This window comes from Myotis brandtii, unplaced genomic scaffold (genome assembly GCF_000412655.1).
Source record: "Myotis brandtii unplaced genomic scaffold, ASM41265v1 scaffold2927, whole genome shotgun sequence".
In the NCBI taxonomy this organism is placed as follows: domain Eukaryota; kingdom Metazoa; phylum Chordata; class Mammalia; order Chiroptera; family Vespertilionidae; genus Myotis; species Myotis brandtii.
Window position 1 is genome coordinate 103957 of NW_005361186.1, and position 11196 is coordinate 115152.

General features: G+C 42.1%; 1 protein-coding gene across 1 annotated transcript in view; it reads left to right on the forward strand.

Annotated features, from left to right (window-relative positions):
* Positions 1 to 11196, forward strand: part of HSF2BP (heat shock transcription factor 2 binding protein) — a 71464-nt gene that overhangs the window by 27139 nt on the left and 33129 nt on the right. The window lies entirely within an intron of this gene.

The following is an 11196-nucleotide window of genomic DNA, read 5'->3' on the forward strand; positions in this document are numbered from 1 at the left end:
CGGATATAACATTCGCAAATATGTTCTCCCATGCAGTGGGCTCTTTTGTTGTTTTGTTGATGGTCTCTTTTGCTGTGCAGAAGCTTTTTATTTTGATGTAGTTCCATTTGTTTATTTTCTCCTTAGTTTCCATTGTCCTAGGAGCTGTATCGTCGGTAAAGATATTGCTATGACAAATATCTGATATTTTGCTGCCTGTGGATTCTTCTAAGACTTTTATGGTTTCCTGTCTTATGTTTAAGTCCTTTATCCATTTTGAGTATATTTTTGTGTATGGTGTAAGTTGGTGGTCTGGTTTCATTTTCTTTTTTTTTGCATTTATCTGTACAATTTTCCCAACACCATTTACTGAAGAGACTGTCTTGACTCCATTCTATGCTTTTGCCTGCTTTGAGCATAATGGCTTGGGTTGATTTTTGGGTTCTCTGTTCTGTTCCATTGGCCTATATGTCTGTTTTTGTGCCAGTACCAGGCAGTTTTGAGAACAGTGGCTTTGTAATATAGCTTGATATATGGTATTGTGATCCCTCCAACTTTGTTCTTCTTTCTCAGGATTGCTGCGGCTACTTGGGGTCTTTTTTTTTTTTTTTATTCCGTATGAATTTTTGGTGAGTTTGTTCTAGGTCTGTGAAATATGATGTTGGTATCTTAATGGGGATTGCATTGAATCTATAGATTGCTTTGGGTAGTATAGACATTTTAATGATGTTGATTCTACCAATCCATGAGCATGGTATATTATTCTGTTTGTTTGGCCTTGATGTCTCTTGGTTGTTTTTTGCAGCATGAGTTGGTATTTTTCCTTTTCTTCATATGCTGAGTAATTTTGGGTTGCCTCCTGGATATTTGAATATTATGTTTTAAGAACTGGGGTTTTAAAATTTAAATCCTATGGAAAATGTTGCCCAGCCGGCATGGCTCAGTGGTTGAGCGTTGACCTATGAACCAGGAGGTCATGGTTTGATTCCCGATCAGGGCATATGCCTGGGTTGTGAGCTCGATCCCCAGTGTGGGGTGTGCAGAAGGCAGCCAATCAGTGACTCTCTCTCATCATTGATGTTTCCATCTCTCTCTTCCTCTTCCTTCCTCTCTGAAATTAATTAAAATATATTAAAAATAAATAAATCTTATGGGAAATGTTGATGTTTTGTTTTACCAGGCAGTCAGCCTGGTTGGGTTCAGGTTGTAAGTGCTGACTAGCCTTCTCTGTGTTGTGATTTCAATGTCAGTTCCATTTTCAAAAGCTTTTACAATGCTATTGGGTCTGGCCCTCTTACGTACCACCTGTGGCCAGTGTGAGACCTGGATAATAGTTGATATTTTACTTCTCAGAATGTTGGATATATTGTTTATGATCAGATCAATGCATGCATAGCTTGGGGTGAGGCCAGGAATTAGTAACAACCTTGTGGGGTCACTTTCCTGAGCTTTAACTCTTCACATATCCCTGGTACTTGTTGGTTCCTCAGGGATCACCTTTTCATCCAGCTGGAATGCTGGGGTTTTGTATGTCTTGCTGTGTCACGTCCAGGGCCAAGCAGCAGGAGTTCAGAGGATCACAGTCCTCCCAGTGGTGAGGATGATTTTCTTCCCAGGGAGTTTGAGTTGCCTGAGGGCCCCCACTGCCAGCATGGTCATTGCAAGGAGACCCCTTTTCTACTCCGTGACTCTGAACTACAGTCTTTGGGTACTCTTCCCTGTGGGGTTCGGTGCCACTCCTGGGTTTGGGGGTGCTGAGTTGAAGACTCACTGCTGGTTGGTGGTTCTTACACTTCTGGCCTTCTTCCCAGTCTGCCTGCTGCTGTTTTTTCTGGGGCCTCTCATGGCAGCTCCATGTATTTTGTTCAGCATGTCAGGCTATGTTCAGTGGAAGCCAGAGAGTGGGTGTGTTTACTACATCTTATCTGGAACCAGACTTTCTAGTCCATTTTGGAGTTTGTACTAACAAAAATGTGTCCACGAGCAATACATATAACACAGTGTAACATGAGTATATAGTTTTGTATAGACTTTACAAGTTGTTTATGGATGTAGTTAATTATTTTTAAATATCTTGGGCTAAAGAAGATGGGACACTGGGTTACCTTTTACCCCTGACTGGTGGACATTCAGGTTGTTTTCAGATTTGATTCTGTGAAAATAAGGCTGCAGTAAGCATCTTTGACAAACATCTCCTGCTAGCCTGGGTAAGATTTCCCCTAGGAGTTTTCCCAGAAGAGGAATACAGTAGGTCCTCGGGTTACGTTGGAGATTTGTTCCTATGGCGCCACGTAATGCGATTTTCGCTGTAAGTCGGAACCCACCTACTTAAGCACCTACATCATTCACATGGAGCACATACACAGCAGTAATGAAGTGAAACAGTAAAAAAAATTTAAAAGAAAGATAACAATTCCTGACCTTTACTTGTGGTAAATAAATAATAAAAAACATAAAGCACATATGTACATACATTGAAATGACGGAACTTTTTTTTTTTTAATAAATAAATGAGAGATGGTGACGTAACCACGAAACGACGTGGACTGCCTGTATTTGAGAAGTGGGACATGCACATTTTCAGTTTTATGAGATACTGGCAAGTTGCTCACCGAAGCATATGGTACATGTTTAGTGTTCTATACTTCCTACACCCTCCTATCGATATCTGTCTGCCTGTGTGTCTTTAGATTACCAGTAATGTTGAGACTCTTTTCTCATGTTCAAACATTTGAGGGTTTTTTTCTGTGATTTATCTGTTCATGTCTGTTGATCATTTGCTAATGGGTTATATTTTTCTTTGTGATATGCTATTGTTCCTTATGTCTTCTGGATACTAAACTATTGTCTCTTTTGCTTCTGTGGTCTGTACAAGGTCAGTGTTATGGGTCCAGCTAACCCCCTCCTCCAATTTCCAAGCGAAGCTTTGTGTGAAGGCTGGGTTTCTTCTGGCCTCTCTGTTCCACTATATGGAGCTCTGTGTCTTTGTGTCCTAATGAGCTCTTGTCCATTGCATTGGGAGATGAGGAGAATTGCCTTCAGAGAGATTTGCTTACTTCTTGGCAGTCTTCCACCTGACCACTGAGCAGAGCCCATGCACAGATGTTAGCCTCAAACCCACTTGGGATCTCAGTGTGCACCAGACTGAAGCGGGTCTTCTCACTTTACAATCTTTGGCTGCCTTCTAATAGGCATGCCATTTGTTCGCTTTCTTCTTCACTGTTCACTCCTAACCTTAAGTTCCCTGGAACCAGGACCTTTCTTATACTATAAGTAAAATGTTCTTTTTTTTTTTATCCCTTTACTGTAACTTGCCTTTTTCCTGGGGATTTTGCTTTCTTTCCCGCCTCCATAATCAAAGGCTACTCATTTCAGTAGCTTGGGTGCCTCAGACCCAGAGATGGGCTTAAAAAAAAAAAAAGACTTAGCCTGGCTGGTGTGGCTCAGTGCTTGAGTGTCGATCGACGTATGAACCAGTAGGTCAGGACACATGCCTTGGTTGTGGGTTCGATCCCCAGTGTGGGGTGTGCAGGAGGCAGCCAATCAATGATTTTCTCTCATCATTGGTGTTTCTGTCTCTCCTTTTCCGTTCTTCTCTGAAATCAATAAAAATATATTAAAAAAATAAAATTAAAATTAAAAAAAGACTTAGCTGTTTTATTTTTTTTTCAGAGCAGTTTTAGTTTGACAACAAAATTGAGAGGAAGATAGAGATTTCCCCTGTACCCATACCCCCCACACAGGCTATAATTTTGCCTTTTCCAGAACATCATATAGTTGGAATCACAGAATCTGTAGCCCTCTCAGATTGGCTTCTTTCACTTAGTAATATGCATTTAAGGTTCCTCCATATTTTTTCATGGCTTGATATAGATAATTTCTTTTTAGCACTGAATAACATTCCATTGTCTGGAAGCACCATAGTTTATTCATCCACCCACTGAAGGACATCTTGGTTGCTTCCAAGATTGGGCAATTATGAATAAAGCTGCTATAACATTGTACATAGGTTTTTATGTGGAAGTAAGATTTCAATTCCTTTGGGGAAATACCAAGGAGCATGACTGCTTGATCATATGGCAAGAGTATGTTTGGTTTTGTAAGAAACTGTCAGACTGTCTTCCAAATGGCTGTATTATTTTGCATTCCCACCAGCAGTGAATGGGAGTTCCTGTTGCTTCACATCCCCACCAGCATTTGGTGGTGTCAGTGTTCTGGATTGTGGCTATTCTAATAGATGTGTAGTGTTACCTTTTTTTTTTTTTTAAATCCTCACTGGAGGATATGGTTTTTTTTTAAAAAAAATTTTTTGTTGATTTTTTTTAAGAAAGAGAGAGAGAGAAACATCTATGTTAGGGAGAAACATCGATTGTTTGCCTCCCATAGGCACCCTGACCAGGTACTGAACACACAACCTGGTGCATGCCCTGACTGGGAATCGAATCGTGACCTCCTGGTTCGTAGGTTGATACTCAACCACTGAGTTGCACCAGCCATGTGAGGGAAGTACATTTTAAAGGCAAATCTTAGATAATGTTGAAATTCCTTAATTTAGAGTTGTCAGCATTTCCAGATATTAACAATGGTCAACCAACCTTCTAAAAACGTTTGTAACACTTGGCATCTGGGAACTAATACATATTATTTTCCAGGCAGTAGAGCTTTTATCCACAAAATGTTTAACATCCACTGAATTGGTCTAGTACTGAGTTATAAATTGGTAATTGGTGCTGTGAATGTAACCTCAATTCTTCTGAAAGGCATTTTTAGGGTTTCAACCTAACTAGTTTGATCATTCTATGTTCATTTTAAAAACCCCCACAAAAGTCTATATTTAACTTTTTCAACAAGAAAATGGCAAATAACCTAATATACATATGGGCAAAGAGTTAATCAGGCAGTTCACAAAAGAAACACTGGAACTTCATAAATACAGAAAAGAATCTTGACCTCAGTTGTAATGCAGATTATAACCATAATGAGATACCTTTTTATTCCATCTCACTGACAAAAAATCAGATGTGACAGTTTCGAGCTTTGGAGAGGGTGTGAGGCTAGGTAGAGCTTATCCTATTCACTTGCTGGTGGGAGGGAGATGGAGGCAGGTGAGCAGTGTCTGTTGCAGTTGAACACACCCATGTTTGGGACAGGTGATCCACATCCATGTGTGCATTCTAGGGGAAGTTTTACTCACAAACACCAGGATGCTTGTGCAGGACCATGGGAGCAGCCGTGCTGGTGATAGTTCTCACCGGGAACTTATCTATACCTCTATCAGCTGGAGAATAGATAGATTGTGAACAGTTAATATGTTAGGACACATCAGTGAAAATACGTTAGAACTGTACAAATCAACGTGGAAAACATCTCACTGTGGTATGGGAGATTACATTCAGTATGCTGCTGATACATGTCAGGTTCTATACATGTTTTGTAAAAGTTTATGGGAATGCATGACTGTTTTCCATATCACATGGTGATAGTGGTACCCACATCCCTGAAGTAGGTGTTCAGAGTTCACAAAGGGGATTTGACTATGGTGATAAGATATTTTTTTCTTAACCAGGGAGGTAAGTATGTATTGTTCTTTATATCTGTGTGCCTTCAGTGTTACATAGTAGAAAAAAATCTATGGATATTTGTTTAGAATTACATATGGCATTGACATCATAGATTTTTAGGTTCTAATTTGATTGGGGCAGGGGCACAGAATCTAAAACAACATGGTAAATAGTTAATAACTGTGCTGCTCTTTCAAAATCGTTAGGCCTCCAGCTGCAGATTTCTGTCCGTCATGTGGTCTGAAGTGTCTGATTGCTCTGCCAGTTGCTTCTCTATCTCATAACATCTGCAGTTTTCTGTAAGGATTTTATTGCTCGTTGTTCCTTAGAATTACTTGATGGTGCTAATTTGGCTACTGATGTGTGGTTTTTGTTTCTGGTGGAGGGGGCAGCACAATCGTGCCCTTTTGTTTATTGCTGGTGTGTTTTGAAGTACTGGATGTGTTTATTCTTTGTTTTAATTTCTTTTAAGAAGAATTAGGCAGTTCAGTTGAGTCACTTTTACTTTTAGTGACTCAGCCTTGTAGTCAGACTGTCAGCAGGGCTTTCTGGTTTCTCGCTGGGAGAACCTGTTCTGTCCCAGGCCTGGTGTATCCAGGGGAAGGGAGTGTCCTTTTACTGAAGGAGAGTTACTTGTGATGCTTCTGTAGCATTTTAGGTTTGCCAATTTCTTTATTTTGATTTTGGGCTCTAGCCCTGCCTGCACTTTGAAAATGCCTCGGGCACACGATGGGAGTCTGTCTCCATGTGTTTGCCCTGCTGCAGTTCCTGGCTTTATTTTAGTCTTGTTTTCAGTTATTTTATAATCAATGTCAGGTGTCTCTAAAATTCTCAAGACTGCAGAGCCTGGGAAGTTGTTAATTTGGAACCCGTTGATCTGCTTATAGGCTTGTGGTAGGAAGGAAGCAGGGTTTGCCTGTCTTTTCTGTCACTGGAAGGGGAAATCTGACTCCCTAGTACTTTGGAAATGACATTTGCCTTTAGTATCTCAGTACTAGAAGAGGGAATTGAGTGGCCAGTCTCTTTTGACTTGACAATTGGACACTTGATATTTATAAAATACTTTTGGTTGGAATAGAAATGTTGGAAGAGAAGCACATGCAAGGAAAACTCATTCTGGATTTGTTGTTTACTAAGTCTTGTGTGACCTTGGAGAAGTCTCTGGTCTTCTGTGAGATATAGCCTCGCAGTGACGTGAGTTCTCACATGGCACCATGGTCATCACAATTACATTTGCTCCATCTTGACTCCTTAAGGAGGGCTGACTTTGACCAAATGCAAAATTTTAAAGATATTCAATTTGTGAGTAATTTTTATTTTATTACTAGGGGCCTAGTGCACAAATTCGTGCACCTTGAAAGGAACTGTGGGCTGCGAGGCTGCAGTGGGCACAGGGGTGGGTCTTGGCCCATCCTCTGTACCCCTGCCCAGCCCCTCCCACCACAGCCCCTGGTTCTCTGTCTGCCAGCAGCCCTGCTCCCGCTGCTGCTGCTCCCACTCGCTGATGGCGCAGAGCCATTGGGGCCAGCGCCAGCAGCCGGTGTGAGTGGGGCCAGTGCCTCAGCGGGTGCGAGCAGTGGCTGCTGCCCCGATCGCCCCTCAGGAGCATTGGGACAGAGCCATTGCCAGCGCCAGCAGCCGGTGTGAGTGGGGCCAGTGCCTCAGCGGGTTCGAGCGGTGGCTGCTGCCCCGATCGCCCCTCAGCAGCATTGGGAGGTGGAGGAGCCTTCAGGGGCGATTGGGGCTAGCGCCAGGCGCCAGCAGCGGCTCCTGCGCCGGCAGCCAGTGGGTGCGCATGCTGGGTGGGACCATGGCGCAAGGGAGCAAAGAATTTTCAGTAAGCACGAGAGACTCGCCCTTATGACAGCATCCGGCATTCTGCCTTGGTCTGGCGCCCCTGCTCACCTGCTTCACCATCCTGCCGTGGCCGATGCCTGCCATGTTCTGCGTGCTCTCCCTGGTGGTCAGCGCATGTCATAGCGACCATTTTTCGGTTCCACCATTTGGTCTATTTGCCTTTTATTATATAGGATTATTATTTTAAATCCTCACCTGAGGGTATTTTTCCACTGATTTTTAGAGAGAGAGGAAGAAAGAGGGAAAGAAGGAGAGAAATATTGATGTGAGAGAAACACATCGATTGGTTGCCTCCTGCATGTGCCCCAACCAGGGCCTGGGCTGGGGAGAAGACTGCAACCAAAGTATGTGCCCTTGACCAGAATCGAATCTGGGACCCTTCGGCCGACCCTCTATCCACTGAGCCAACCGGCTAGGGTGTGAGTCATTTTTAACATCTTAAAATTAAATGGAGTCATTGGAGACTTTCAAGTGGGCACATTTTCTGGAGTTTACTCCATATTGCAGTTATCACTCAGATGTTAACTTTGCCGGTTAAGATCTAGAGAAGACTGTCTTGTGGTATTTTCATGTTCTAAAGAGGGGTTCGCAAACTTTTTCGGTAGAGAGCCAGATAGAGAATATTTTAGGCTCTGTGGGCCAAAGGATCTCTGTTGTGATGACTCATTCCTGCTCTTGTGGTGTGAAAGCAGCATAGACAATACACTTAATTTTAAAGAATTCCAGCCATGTGTTGGTGATCTAAAGTAGGAACTTTTCTCTTGGGATATTGGATTAGAGATCTCAGAAAGTTTTAGTGGAGGTGCTGAATTTTCCTCATGAATATGACATTTGAATAGCCCTTAATAACTCATTAAATAGATTAGTAGTGAGTAGATTTTGCTTATGTGTAAAAATTGTCAGGAAAACTTGAAAGGATTGCCATTTTGGCTCATGTTGTGGCCTATGAGGAGAGTGAGGATCATAATGAGAACTGGGCGCTATTCCCTCGAGGTGCTGCTGGTGGTGTCTGCCTGGATGCCAGCCCTGCCTGTACTTTGAAAATGCTGTGGGAGCACAAGGGGAGCGATTGCTGTGTGTTTGCGTGCTGCAGCTCCAGGCCTTTGGGAATCACTCACTTTCCACGTTTACACTGAGCACTCACTGTGTCCCGAGTTGGTGCCAGCCCATATGGCTGTAAAGACGAACAAGCCATGGGGCTGGCTTTTGATAAACAAAGTTTAGGGGGAAACAGTTGTTTCAACAGAAAACTGGAAAGCATGTTTCCTGGCACGTGTATATGCATGCCCTGTCGTTTATGACTGTCCGTCCCATTTTAATGGATTCAATCACAATTACTGATTTTCCTTTTGCTGAGGGCAGCATTATGTCTTGGCATGGCACTGTGACTGTCCCGTCTTTATCTAAAATGTTGATATATTGCTAATTGTGGAGTTCCTTGCAATAGATTTGATTTTTTAAAATTTTGCATTGCAGCACTAGCGGTTTGGCTCAGCGGATAGAGTGTTGGCCTACGGACTGAAGGATCCCAGGTTCGAGTACAGGTCAAGGGCATTTATCTCGGTTGCATGCAGGAGACAGCCAAGCAATGTGTCTCTCTCAAATTGATGTTTCTCTCTCTGTGTCTCTCTCCCTCCTTTTTCTCTCTGTAAATATCAGTGGAAAAATATCCTCGAATGAGGGTTAAAAAAATGTTTTTTTTGCATTGCAGTATTATTTGCAATCTTGATTACTGAGCATTTTGGCACTCCTTAAATTTGCGCCCCAAACAAGTGCCTTACTCTGCTCACCTCATGTGGCCTTGCTAGTTAAATATTCGATTGTACATTGGACATTGCGGAAGATACATTGTGGACTCTGGACTCTGATGTCTTTTCCTGAAAAGAATTGATGTTTGTCCTTGCAGGTAGTTAGCTTTACCTGACTCCTCAACTCTGGCTCTCCTGAGGTGGTCACCAACCAAACCCCACACCTCGTTGTGGGGTGCCAGCTGTCCTCTCCCCTGGCTCCTGGTGTTAGTCTCCCCCTGGTGCAGTTCGAAGTTGGCCATGACCTGGGCCGATTTTGTGTTTTGTGCTTCCCTTGTTCTGGGATTGGCCTTGCGGGGCTTCCTCCTTCCTAGCTTCTCTATTTGCTGCCATTTCTTTAGCTCTATTTTCTGTGTAGTATTTCTCTTTTCCCATGTGTCAGTTGCTCTTGGGTTTTACAGTTTGATTATTATAGTTTGCATTTTTGTAAGTTCTACTGGATTCTTTTTTGAAGTGCCTGGTCATTTCTTTTTTTTTTTCCTCACCCAATTCTGACTTTATTTACAACTGGTCATTTCTAATACTCAGTAGATCTTTGATCATGTTTTTAATTTTTAAAAAATATATATTTTATTGATTTTTTTACAGAGAGGAAGGGAGAGCGATAGTTAGAAACATCGATGAGCAAGAAACATCGATCAGCCGCCTCCTACACACCCACCACTGGGGATGTGCCCGCAGCCAAGGTACATGCCCTTGACCGGAATCGAACTTGGGACCCTTCAGTCTACAGGCGGATGCTCTATCCACTGAGCCAAACTGGTTAGGGCTTTAATTTTTTAAAAAAATTATTTATACCTATTAAACATAATCATTTTTTCTATACTGCAATTGATACCTCTAGTATATGACCTTTTACTAGAAGTAAAAACAAAAATTCTGGCTCTCATTGGTTCTTTGTGCTGTTACTTATAATATCATTTTTCATTATTTTATTTTTATTCTTTAAAAATGTTTTTATTGATTTTTAGAGAAAGAGGAAGGGAGAGGAGAGAGAGAAACATTGATGTGAGAGAGAAACACCCATCAGCTGCCTCCTGCATGTTCCCTACTGGGGATCGAGGCCTCAAACCGGGCACATGTCCTGACCAGGAATCTAACCAGCACCCTTTTTTTATTGTTGTTGCATGGGATGATGCTCAACCAACTGAGCCAAACTGGCCAGGGGATGTTTTTATTTTTATTTCGAACTCACATTTGTTAGTATTGTTTTTTTGGGAATTATTTGAAGACCAGGTTGAGGGCCTTTAAGAGAATGTTTGTTTACTTTGGCCAGGCAGTTGAAGGAGCTCCTATCCCTGGTCTCTTTGTGTTAAAGTTATTGGCTTGTGGATTTTCAGACCATACAAAAAGTATGGCCATAGGTCAAGCTTGAAAGTTAACTTTTTCCTGGCTTTCTGCAGGGGCCTGTGATCTGCATCTGTCTTGTGTTGGTCTGAGGCTGCCTGTCTGCATGAAGCCACTAATACTTAAGCTCTGCAATTCTGAAATCTACATCTTTAGCACTTACCTCCCTGAATTTGTGTTTTCACTTACGTAGTTCCTGATCAGAGAGGTTTTCCCTCTTTATTTCTTGAAATCTCATCCATTCTTTTAAGGGTTTGTGAAACATTTGTGTAGCCTTTTTTATGGATTTGCAGTGTGAAGTTTTGGGGATGTCTGTATTTTGCAGTAGTGTCAGAAACCAGTCCTGTAATTTTCCAATTTCCATTAGACTCTATATTACCAGTTGAGGTCAGTTCCCAAGACTGCTTATAAAATCCTGTTTAACTCCGCATACTGCTTGGTTGGTTGTTTGGAATAGTTGGGGTTATGGCATTTTTCATCCCTCAGGCTGTGGATTAAACAGGCGTGTATGGCCTGACCTAGCTGTCCAGACGTCATGGATAGCGTTTACTGAATGGAAAGATAGGACTAAATTTTAAACAGTTAAATTGAACTTTCAGAGTACAGTGTATTTATGAATTGATGGATATTTATTATATATATTA